Here is an 11246-nt window from a genome sequence, read left to right as displayed (position 1 = left end):
TTAAAAAAAAATGCTCTGGTAGGAGCTATTGTAAACGCTGTGAGTAGCTGCAGTATACACAGAATTCCGCTTCAGCGTGTGTATCACAAATGACGTAAGGTGGGCGTGGCCTTACACGTTTCACAGAACTCATCTGCTTCATCAGCGGCTTGATGTCCGCCCACCTCACTAGCTGTGCTTTTCAAGACAGCGTACAGGTTCACTCCCACCCTACGTCATGAGACATGCTATTCGGTGCCTATTTAGCGCCTGACACAGATACCTTTTTGCGGGCTCTTACAAAGAAAAAGTAACATTTGAAATAATGATAGATATAGCAGTCTCCTGATAGCTATTTAACAACACACAAGAACTCTAACAATAATTAGCTTGTTCTATACAACAAATCTCTTCTAACATGATGCTTTAAAAAATAAAGAAAAAAATGAAAGCAATAGTAAAAATTGATTACCAATACACGGCTGCTCTAATTCAACTTTCTTAGCCAAGAGTTATGAAAAGAAATTATACTGCTACTGCCTGTTATATACAGTATCCTATTGGTTAATTTTGGTTAAGTCTGAATTGTTTTATTTTATTATATTTCTTCTAATTAATCCTAGCCAGGATTTAACTTTTTATGACATGTAGTGGAATTGCTACTAAAAGCTTAAAATGACCTAAAGAACTATACTAAACTACAAGTCTTGGCCTTTCTATTAGACAATAAAATGTATAAATGATATAATCTTAAAATTACTGTTCAGTCTGCTGTCATTTTGTTCGTATGTGCATTATAAACTTTAATGTTAGTAAACAAATGAATTTTCTAACGAATACAATATTTCTACTCTAAGAGTCCCTTTTAGATACTACAGAGTTATAAAGAAACAAATCAGATATTGCTACTGCTTCAACATCTTTTTTAGAGAAAGGGAAAAATTAAAACCACCGATAGAAAAATCTTGGGGAAGAACCCCCTCCATTACCCAATATCTAACCAGAACAGCACAACTAAAAAGACGAATAGAGTCCGAAGAGGACACAGAGAAGGAAGATCTGTACAAAATAAAAAGGAGAAAATAGAGAAAAGCAAAGATTACATGAGAATATTCAATTTATCAAAACGTATTCTAAGTCCCTCTGAATATAGTCTTTTAGCAAAAGGGTTAAACTTTGCCCCTACTAGTACCCCTAATGATTTTGATTAAAACAAGATACTTCAATAGTCATTCAGGATAGAGAAGACTATTTGGCAGAAGCCCATAGGATCCTGAATGACTCTACTACCTATCTGAAACTAAAGGGTGACCCCACTAATCGTTTCATTAAAGATTTGAAACATTTTCTAGAAGAGAATTTAAGAATAGGAAGTATCTCAAAGAATGAATATAACTTTCTCCTAATGGACAAATGTAGAGTGGCAATTTTTTACCACTTACCAAAAGTCCACAAAAATTTAGAACAACCTCCCGGATGCCCTATAATTTCGGGCATCAATTCTTTAACAAGTAATCTCTCCCAATTTGTGGACTATTATTTAAAACCTATGGTGATCGCGTTAAAATCATATGTACGGGATAATCCGCATATATTATCCATCATGGATAACATTGAATGGCAACCAGATTATATCTGGTTAACCCTGGACGTTGCTGCTCTCTATACCTGTATCCCACATAATACAGGTGTAGAGAGTATAAAATACAGTCTGGACAAATATGACCACTTACCTACAGCACAGAGAGACTTTTTTTGAAGGCCATAACATTTATATTACAGAAAAATTATTTCTTATTCAACAAGGACCATTATTTGCAAGTTGGGGGCACAGCGATGGGTACTCGCTTTTCCCCCAACTATGCAAATCTCTATATGGGAGCCTGGGAGGATAAATATATATGGCACAATAACCCCTTCAAGGACAATATAATTGTATGTAAACGTTTCATAGACAATGTGATTGTCATTTGGAAGGGGGAGGAAAATAAAATAAACAGTTTTTTGGAATATGTGAATCAAAATGAATTTAATTTAAAATTCACTAAAAACATCAATAAAATCAAAATTGAATTTTTGGATATAGTACTTACAGGGAGTGAGGATAAAATAACTACCTGTCTGTTTAGAAAGGAGACGGACTCGAACAGTTACCTCCATGCCAAGAGTGGACATCATAAAAACTGGATAAAGAATATACCCTAGGGTCAATTCCAGAGGGTGAGGAGGAACTGTTCGAGCCTAGTCTCCTTTGATAAAGAATCAGAACATCTAAAAACTAAATTCAAGGCGAAGGGTTACCCACATGATTTAGTTGAAAGCGGATATTCAAAGGCATGTCAATTAGAAAGACCTAAACTAATACAACAAAAACAAAATCGTACCTCTCAGGATAGTAAGAAGAATAATCTTTTTCTGACTAAATATAATGAGAAATCATGGGGAATCAAAAGAGCTATAAGAAAACATTGGCATGTACTACTGGAAGACCCCATCCTAAAAAGATCTTTGGATAAGATCCCGACAGTGGTATTTAGGAAAAACAAAAATTTAAAGGACATTTTAGCTCCAAGTCATTTGAAGCAAGATTCCAATAAGAATTGGCTCAATAAAGCCAATTTTGGCTTTTTTAGATGCAATCGCAAAAATTGTAATACCTGTCCAATTATAGATGAAAACAACAAACAAATAGTATCACAGGTTCATGGTTTTAAAAAAAAAACAATAAAGACATCTATGAACTGCCACTCCAAATATGTAGAGTATGTTTTGGAGTGTGCCTGCCATTGCCAATATGTGGGCAGGACCAAAAGAAATGTCAAGAGGAGAGTCTTCGAGCATATAGCTAATATTGAAAAGGGAGATATGTCCCATGGAGTGACAGATCATTTTAGAAGAGTACAAAATAACGATCCTTCAAGTTTACGATTCAAAGCAATTGAAAAGGTAGTATTAGGTGAAAGAAGGGGGGACAGGATGTTACGCCTATGACAAAGGGAGACATTCTGGATTCACTCCCTTCAGACTTTGGAACCCTATAGAATGAATAGGGAAGTGGATATTCAAGCTTTCTTAGTTTAACTTAATTCAATACAATCTGGATTGAAGTTAAATAACATATTCACTAATTCTATTTAAATAAGTTTGACACTAAATCTTATTCAGTGGTTAATGAGTAGGAATCTTTTAAATTTAAAATTAAATGTAAAATTAAATTCAGTTCCCCCTTTCAATACATGTAAAATATGTTAAAACAAAATAACAACATTACAGATACACTATGTTGTATTAGCTATATTACATATGTAGTATCTAAAAGGGACTCTTAGAGTGGAAATATTGTATTCGTTAGAACATTCATTTGTTTACTAACGTTAAAGTTTATAATGCAAATACGAACAAAATCACAGCAGACTGAACAGTAATTTTTTTTTTTTTTTTTTTTTTTTAATTTTCAAACAAGCTTTATTGGAAATCAACAGCGATACATTTTAGTAATTGATACACAAGTCAAGGATAATATTACATAGTACGGTTCCTACCAACAAAGTTATACAGTAAGAGTCCTCCCATTTGGGGTGACCCGTCGATACCCAAGACCATCCATCGTAGGGTTATTGTCCATTAAGTCTTTATTGGGATGCCGCCCTTGAGACATCTCGCACTGTACTGATTAGCATAGACCCATGCACATTCTGGCGACACAATGACTAGTGTATCTAAGGTTAAGTTATACCATTTCCAAAAAGCATAACATCTTACAATAAAAAGTCTACAACAGTTATATGTGCCATATATTCAACCTCTTTAGTCCATACCTACTATGTAGCGATAAGGGGGGGGGAGAGATAGGGGGTGGGGAGGGGAGGGAGGATGGCAGGTTTGGAGAGAGGAGGGGGAGAGGGAGGCCTGGCCTGGGGAGACCCACTCTATATATTATGGTTCCTCTACTGAAGCATGATCTCCCATTGTAACCGGGGCATTAAGTAAAGTCTCCCAGTAAAACTGGACATTATGGAAAAACGATAAATTACCGTTGCTATAATAAGAGTATTCTTCCGCCGCTAAAAGTTCCGAGGTGTGTGTGCACCATTCCTGCATTGTGGGGATGCGTGCAGATTTCCAGTTGCGGGCAATAAGTGCCTTTGCGCTATTCAGGCTGATTTGTGCTAGTTTCCATTTAATTTTACAAACTTTGTCAGGTTTGTGGTTTAGTAGGGCCATAGAGGGCGAGAGGTGAAATGTTGCTCCCAGTAGTTCCCTAAGGAGCTGCTCCACTCCCCTCCAAAAGGGGGATATTGAGCGGCACTGCCACCACATATGTGCCATCGTCCCATTGGACCCGCACCCCCTCCAACAAGTAGCACCCGCTCCTGGGTAGATCAATTTAAGTCTCTCTGGTGTGAGGTACCAACGGAACAACACCTTATGGTTGAGCTCCAGGGATCTAGGTATGGATGAGGACTTGGCGGTGCAGTGTAGTATGTTTTGCCAATGTTCCTAGGGGATCTCCACTCCCAGTTCCCTCTGCCAATGTAGTTTATAAGAAGGGGACGCGGGCACCAGTGCCACATCTAGCATTTTCTTGGTCTTCGACAGAGAGCCGCGAGGGACTGTAGCAGATAGGCACAGTCTCTCGAAGTCTCTGAGTAGGCTATCCCTGTAAGGTGAAATTTTCAGTAGATGTGTGAGCTGTGCATACTTGAGCCACCCAGAGAAAGCGCCTCCCGCCACGTCAGCTAGCTGGGTACGAGTCTTTAAGGTATGGTTGAGAACCAGATTGGTGAACGGTATGGTGCACTCCAGGCCTATAGGATTAGGTCTCTTGGCCAGTACGCCTCCCAAGAATTCTGCGTTATATGAAATTGGGGACATTGGGGAGATAAGGGACGAAATGCCCTTTATTTTAGCTCGAATTCCATCCCATGTTTTGAATAGGTGGTTATATATTGGGGATAGTTTTGCTAGGGGGGGTCTAGCCAAATGCTTGACCCAGCTAAGGGGGCCAATATGTGGAGATTTTAAGAGGAAGGAGTCTATAGATGCCCATGCTTTGTTATTGGCCGGGTTGTGCCATTCGATAATTCTCTGCAGGACCACGGCCCTATGATATGACAGTACTGACGGCACTCCCAACCCCCCCCGCACCCAATGGGGCTGTGATAATTTTCTTACTAATACGCGGTTTAATGTTACCGCATATAAAAGAGTTTATCATTGATTGTAGTTGATTAATGTATGTGTTCGGCAGGTGAATAGGTACCGTCTGCATAACATAGAGTAGCTGTGGGAGGGCTGTCATCTTTACTGCTTGTATCCTGCCCCACCACAAGAGCGGTTTATTCTGCCAGCCGTCGAGTTCCTTTTTGAGTCTGTGCATGAGGGGTATATAGTTATGCTTAAATAATTTACTACTCCCCGACGTGAGCTGGATTCCGAAGTATTTAAGTTTGTCCAAGTTTAGTTTGTATGGGCAGTGAGTCCTTAAGGCTTCAAAGGATTGTTTTTTCATATTGATGTTTAGGATTTCAGACTTTTGTGCATTTATGTGGAAATTAGAGTGGGCACTAAATCGGTTGAATTCCTCTAGTAAATAGGTGATTGAAGTGGAAGGGGAAGTTAACAGAATAAGGACATCGTTCGCGTAGAGGGTTATTTTAAAAGAGTTGGGGCCCAGGGTTATACCAGTAATTTTGGGATTTTGTCTAATGTGCGCCGCGAGCACCTCCATGGAGATAGCAAAGAGGAGCGGGGACAGGGGGCAACCCTGCCTGGTCCCATTCCCGATGCTGAAGCTATCTGACAGAACACCATTAGCTTTAATTTTCGCAGAGGGTTGTGTGTAAAGACTGAGAATTCTATGGGACATCAGGTCTCCAATACCGAAGGCGGACAGGCATGAATGCAAGAAATTCCAGTCCAGCCGGTCGAAGGCTTTCTCAGCATCTGTCAATATTAATATCGATGGGATCTTCGACCGGCTGGCGTGCTCTAGGAGTTGAATTACTCTTATGGTATTATCCCGTGCTTCCCTCCCGGGGATAAACCCTGTTTGGTCCACATGAATAATTTGAGGGAGAATGGAGTTTAAACGGGTTGCTAGGATCTTTGCGTAAATCTTAACATCGGAATTAAGTAGGGATATAGGTCTATAATTTTCCACTTTCTGGGGGTCTCTGTCTGCCTTCGGTAGAACTATAACATGAGCCTCTAGGCTGCTCTTGGGCCAGGGTATCCTGTCATCTATTGCTCTAAACAAGGAAGTAAGGTGCGGGGCCAGGAGTTGCCTGTAATTTTTATAATATAGGTTTGTGAACCCATCTGGTCCTGGGCTCTTACGCAAGGGAAGGGATTTTATAGCTAGGAGGACTTCTTGATGAGTAATTGGGGCCTCTAATTTCTGAGATAGTTCTGCAGTAAGGGCCGGGAGTGCGGCCTCCTCTATATACCTCTCTCGCTCCTGGGGGTTAGCTGCCAGTGGTGGTTTCGGCAGGTTATATAGTGCATTATAAAACTTTCTAAATTCGTTTACAATTTGGTGGCTGCTTAGAGCCTGACGACCCGCGGGGTCGACTATGCTATGTACATATGAGTTCAGCTTCTGTTCCCTAAGGGTTCTTGCTAAGGTCGGGCCTATCTTATTTGAGTTGGCCAAGTACATTTTCTTGAGATATATCGCTTTGGATTGGGCTTCTTTGTATATTAGCCTGTTTAAGTCGTTCCTCACCTGCCTTAACTTTTCAGCTATAACTTTATCTAGTGGGGAATGTTTGTGAGTCTGCTCTAATTCGCGGATGTTTTGAATCATTGAGTAATAAGCCTCGCAATATTGTTTGGTGAGGGCTGCCTTGCGTTTTATCAATTCCCCCCTAATTACACATTTGTGGGCCTCCCATAAAGTGTGCGGTGATATGTCTGGCGTGTGATTAAGTACAAAGTAATCTTTTATCATCTCCGCTAAGTTTTTAGAAAAGATTGGGTGTTTTAGCAGGGATTCATCAAGCCGCCATGTGTAAGGGGTTAGCGGTCGTTCAGACCAGCCCAGAGTGGCCGACACTGCGGAATGATCAGACCAGCTTATTGGCTCAATGTCAGCCTCCTGTACTAGACTATAATTGACTTGATCTATGAATACATAGTCTATACGTGAGTAACACTGATGCGGATTGGAAAAAAAGGTGTAGTTCCGCTGGCCCGGGTGCTTGGCCCTCCACACATCAATCAGAGTGAGCTTATGTGCAAGCGCTCTGAGGTCCTGTAGGGTCTTAATGGGGATACTGCCTCGACCCTGGGAGCAGTCAATACCTGGCTCGAGTGCTACATTTAGGTCGCCAGCTAAGATTAAAGCACCTTTCTGAACTTGAAGGATTTTAGTTGTAATTTTTTTTAAATATTGTGCTTGCTTCAAATTTGGGGCATAAACGTTGACCAACGTAACTGGTCGGCTATAAAGGAGGCCGATAAGGATAAGCCATCTTCCCCCTGGATCCGTTTCCATAGTTGTTAACTGAAACGGCAGTGACTTATGAAACAAGATACCCACCCCCCCCCCGTTTACCTGTATGTGACACAAAGTATGCAGTGGGGTAGTCCTTATTAGTGAATTTTGGGGAATTATCTCTAGGGAAGTGGGTCTCCTGAACGAAGACCAGGTCAGCCTTAGATTTTTTAAAACATGAGAGAGCAACTGAGCGCTTTGTGGGTGAATTTAGCCCCTTCGCGTTCTGAGATACTAGTTTGATATGGTGTTGTCCCGCATGAGGGGAACTATGGGTCAATAGCGGAGCCATACCAGCCTACCAGTAGTGTGGGGGGGATCGTTAATAATTTGCCCAGGGAGTCTCCATATGAGGGTAGCAACTAAATGTGTTTGCGATACGGTGTGGTGAGCAGTTACCTGGAAGTGAACTGATAAGTAGCGTCTACAGCCCCTGCCAGGCCTCAGGTAATAGGGAGAGGTAAGAGGATGCAATAAAAGTAGGGTGGAGAGGACGGTTCTGTAATGGTAAAGAGCACATATTAATAAAACAGAAAATGCAAAACTTAACACAAAAACTTGAGCACAAACATGAAGCATTATTCGCTTCTAACTACTTAACTAGGGGAAGGGGGTTTAAGTGACTGCTACAACTTGTGGTAGCAGGTCGGCAGCAGAACAATAAGTCATAGAGTTAAACATTCTAGGGCAGCTAACTAATGCAAGACAGTCTAACATACTATTGGCCTTTGTAGCAATCCACATGGGGGTACAAGGCATAAGAAAACAAAAGAGAAAAAAAAAACGACACTTATACATTACTGTTTTCAGTAGTCACTGGTGAAGTGGAGTAACCAACACAAGTTCGTGCGTGTCCCTCACCCGGCCCGTAAGGGGAGGGAGAAGGATCCACATGCTGCCAAACAACCTCATAGAGTGAGGTGGTCTGTTTAAAGGTAGTTCCATAGCTCAGGCGGTTTCCTCCTGATCGCCCAGATTCTTAGTGGTGGGTCTCCGCTTCTTTCTATAGGGGACTTGCGTCCACTCCTGTCTCTGTGGATTTGGTGTGCGCTGGTCCTTTGGAGCCTCCTTCAAATCAGGAGGCCTGGGCTGTGAGATCTTTAAGAGTGAGCAGAAGTCTTCCAGATCCTAAGGTGTTCTGTATACAGCAGTCAAATTGTCTCTAATCACTTTTAGGTTAAAGGGGAATCCCCATCTATAAGGGATGCCAAGATCTCTTAGATGCAGAGTGAGATATCTTGCTTCCCGTCTTTTGCTTAGGGTCATTTGACTGAGATCTGCATAGAATTGAAGGGCGCATCCGTTGTGTGTGATGGGAGATTTTTTCCGGGCTGCCGTGAGGATATTCTCCTTGTCCCTGAAACTAGTAAACTTGATGACGATGTCTCTCGGGGGGGCAGTATCTTTCGGGGGGGTCTCAGAGCTCTGTGGTATCTATCTAGAGGATAGTCCACCGCTTCCTCATTGTCCATTAGTTTGTTAAATAAAGTTTGTAGGTATGGTAGGAGCTCTGGGGTCTTGATATTTTCCGAGATCCCCCTGATTCTGATATTTTGACGCCGCCCCCTGTTGTCCAGGTCTTCAACCTGGTCCTGTAGTTGGGTTATGATAGTGGAGTGATGGGACATTTGGCAGGTCTGGAGGTCAAGGATTCTGTCAGTTTGTTCCGCATCTTCTTCAATTTGTGCTATCCTGGAACCTATTTCACTTATTTCTCTCTTAACCTCTGATAGACTGGATTTTATCATCAAGCTGACTTGCCCAATAACCTTATTAAAGTCCTCTTTGGAGGGCAGAGTTTGCAAGTCCGCTTTAGTTAACATTGTCCCTGGGCTCTCCTCTAGATCAGAGTTTTGGGTTGGGGGTGGCGTTTTCGCCGAGTTGTCAGCTTGTTCAGTAGCTGCCGCTTCCACGGCTTTAAAAAAACTGTGTACAGTGGAGGCCGCAGAGGTGCTACCCTTTCCCGCCTTTTCAGCTCTGGGTACTCTTTTAGAGGTCATAATAGGCAGATAGAAATGGCCCTTGTTAAAAGTTTACTGCAATATCAGAGTGGAAAAAAAAATAGGGGGGTCCCCTTATCAGATCATGCACCCCATGATAACAATGACAGGTTCAATTATAGGGCTTATATTGTGGAATGTCCAAGTATCCGCTCCTTTATGAGGTGAATAAGTAAGCAGGCCCGCACATGCCTAAAAAACTGGTGCCTTATTAGTTCCCCTCACGGAGACATCTTGCAGCTATTTCTGCTCTACATTAGCCTTGCATGGTTGTCTGAATTGTTAATGTTGCTGCCCGGAGGGAACCCTCCTGTTCATATCATGTGTGCTTGGCGGTAGCGCAGCCCCGGGGCAGAAAGGGCCCGATGTGTTGTATGTGCTGCACTATGATGGGATTCAATTCCCCTCTTACCCCACAGGCGCGCTCCGTGTAATGATTCAGTCACCGGTCACATCTGCGTTTCTCCGCTGCCGCGGTGTAGCAAGAGGCGAGGAAGTGCTCTGTATGCTTCCTATGGCCCGGGTGATGCGGTCGTGCGCCTAAGTTGAAAACCTTGGTAGGCCTCAAGGAAGCCGCGTGGGTCCGCGGTTTGCTGTGCCCGGCTAAGCGCCGCACCGGAGCTTCAATGATGGTCGCCTGATGTGGTACATGCCCTCAGAGAACAGGTACAGGTGTTTGCAGCTCCCGATTCACATATCTATGACACTAGTAAAGTGATATTGCCGACCACACTTCAGAGCTCTATGCGCCTGTGACCATCTTGGGCACTGGCTAGCTCCGCCCCCCGACTGAACAGTAATTTTAATAGGAGTGTCTTCATAAGATTATATCATTTATACATTTTATTGTCTAATAGATGGGCCAAGACTTGTAGTTTAGTATAGTTCTTTAGGTCCTTTTAAGTTTTTAGTAGCAATTCCACTACATGTCATAAAAAGTTAAATCTTGGCTAGGATTTATTAGAAGAAATATAATAAAATAAAATAATTCAAAGACTTAACAAGAATTAAACAATAGGACTGTATATAATACTCAGTAGCAGTGTAATTTCTTTTCAGAAAGTAGAATTAGAGCAGCCGTGTATTGGTAATCAATTTTTACTATTGCTTTCATTTTTTTTCTTTATTTTTTAAAGCATCATGTTAGAAGAGATTTGTTGTATAGGACAAGCTAATTATTGTTAGAGTTGTTGTCTGTTGTTAAATAGGTATCAGGAGACTGCTATATCTATCATTATTTCAAATGTTACTTTTTATTTGTAAGGTATCTGTGACAGGCGCTAAACAGGCACTGAATAGCATGTCTCATGGCGGAGGGTGGGAGTGAACCTGTACGCTGTCTTGAAAAGCACAGCTGGTGAGGTGGGCGGACATCAAGCCTCTGACGAAGCAGATTAGATCCATGAAACGCGTAAGGCCACACCCACCTTATGTAATTTGTGATACACACACTGAAACAGAGTTCTGTGTATACTGCAGCTACTCACTGCATTTACAATAGCTCCTAACAGAGCGTTTTTTTGAATAACATTAGTGGACTTAAACCACAGACAGGCGGACAGGATTGACCGTGTGCTCCACTGGGGACATCGAGAGGAACCGGAGTGACAAGTCTCTGGACCACATTTGGAGTAAACACCTGAAATAAGTGGGGACACTTTGACATCCATCTGCCCAAACTTACCTCATTAGATTGGGGTTTTACTTGTGAGTAGGGAGTAACCTAAAGTTGTTTGTTTTTATATGTGTTTGTTTTTATTAAATTGATC

The sequence above is a fragment of the Bombina bombina genome, chromosome 6 (assembly GCF_027579735.1).
Source record: "Bombina bombina isolate aBomBom1 chromosome 6, aBomBom1.pri, whole genome shotgun sequence".
In the NCBI taxonomy this organism is placed as follows: Eukaryota; Metazoa; Chordata; class Amphibia; order Anura; family Bombinatoridae; genus Bombina; species Bombina bombina.
This window is presented reverse-complemented; position numbering follows the sequence as displayed.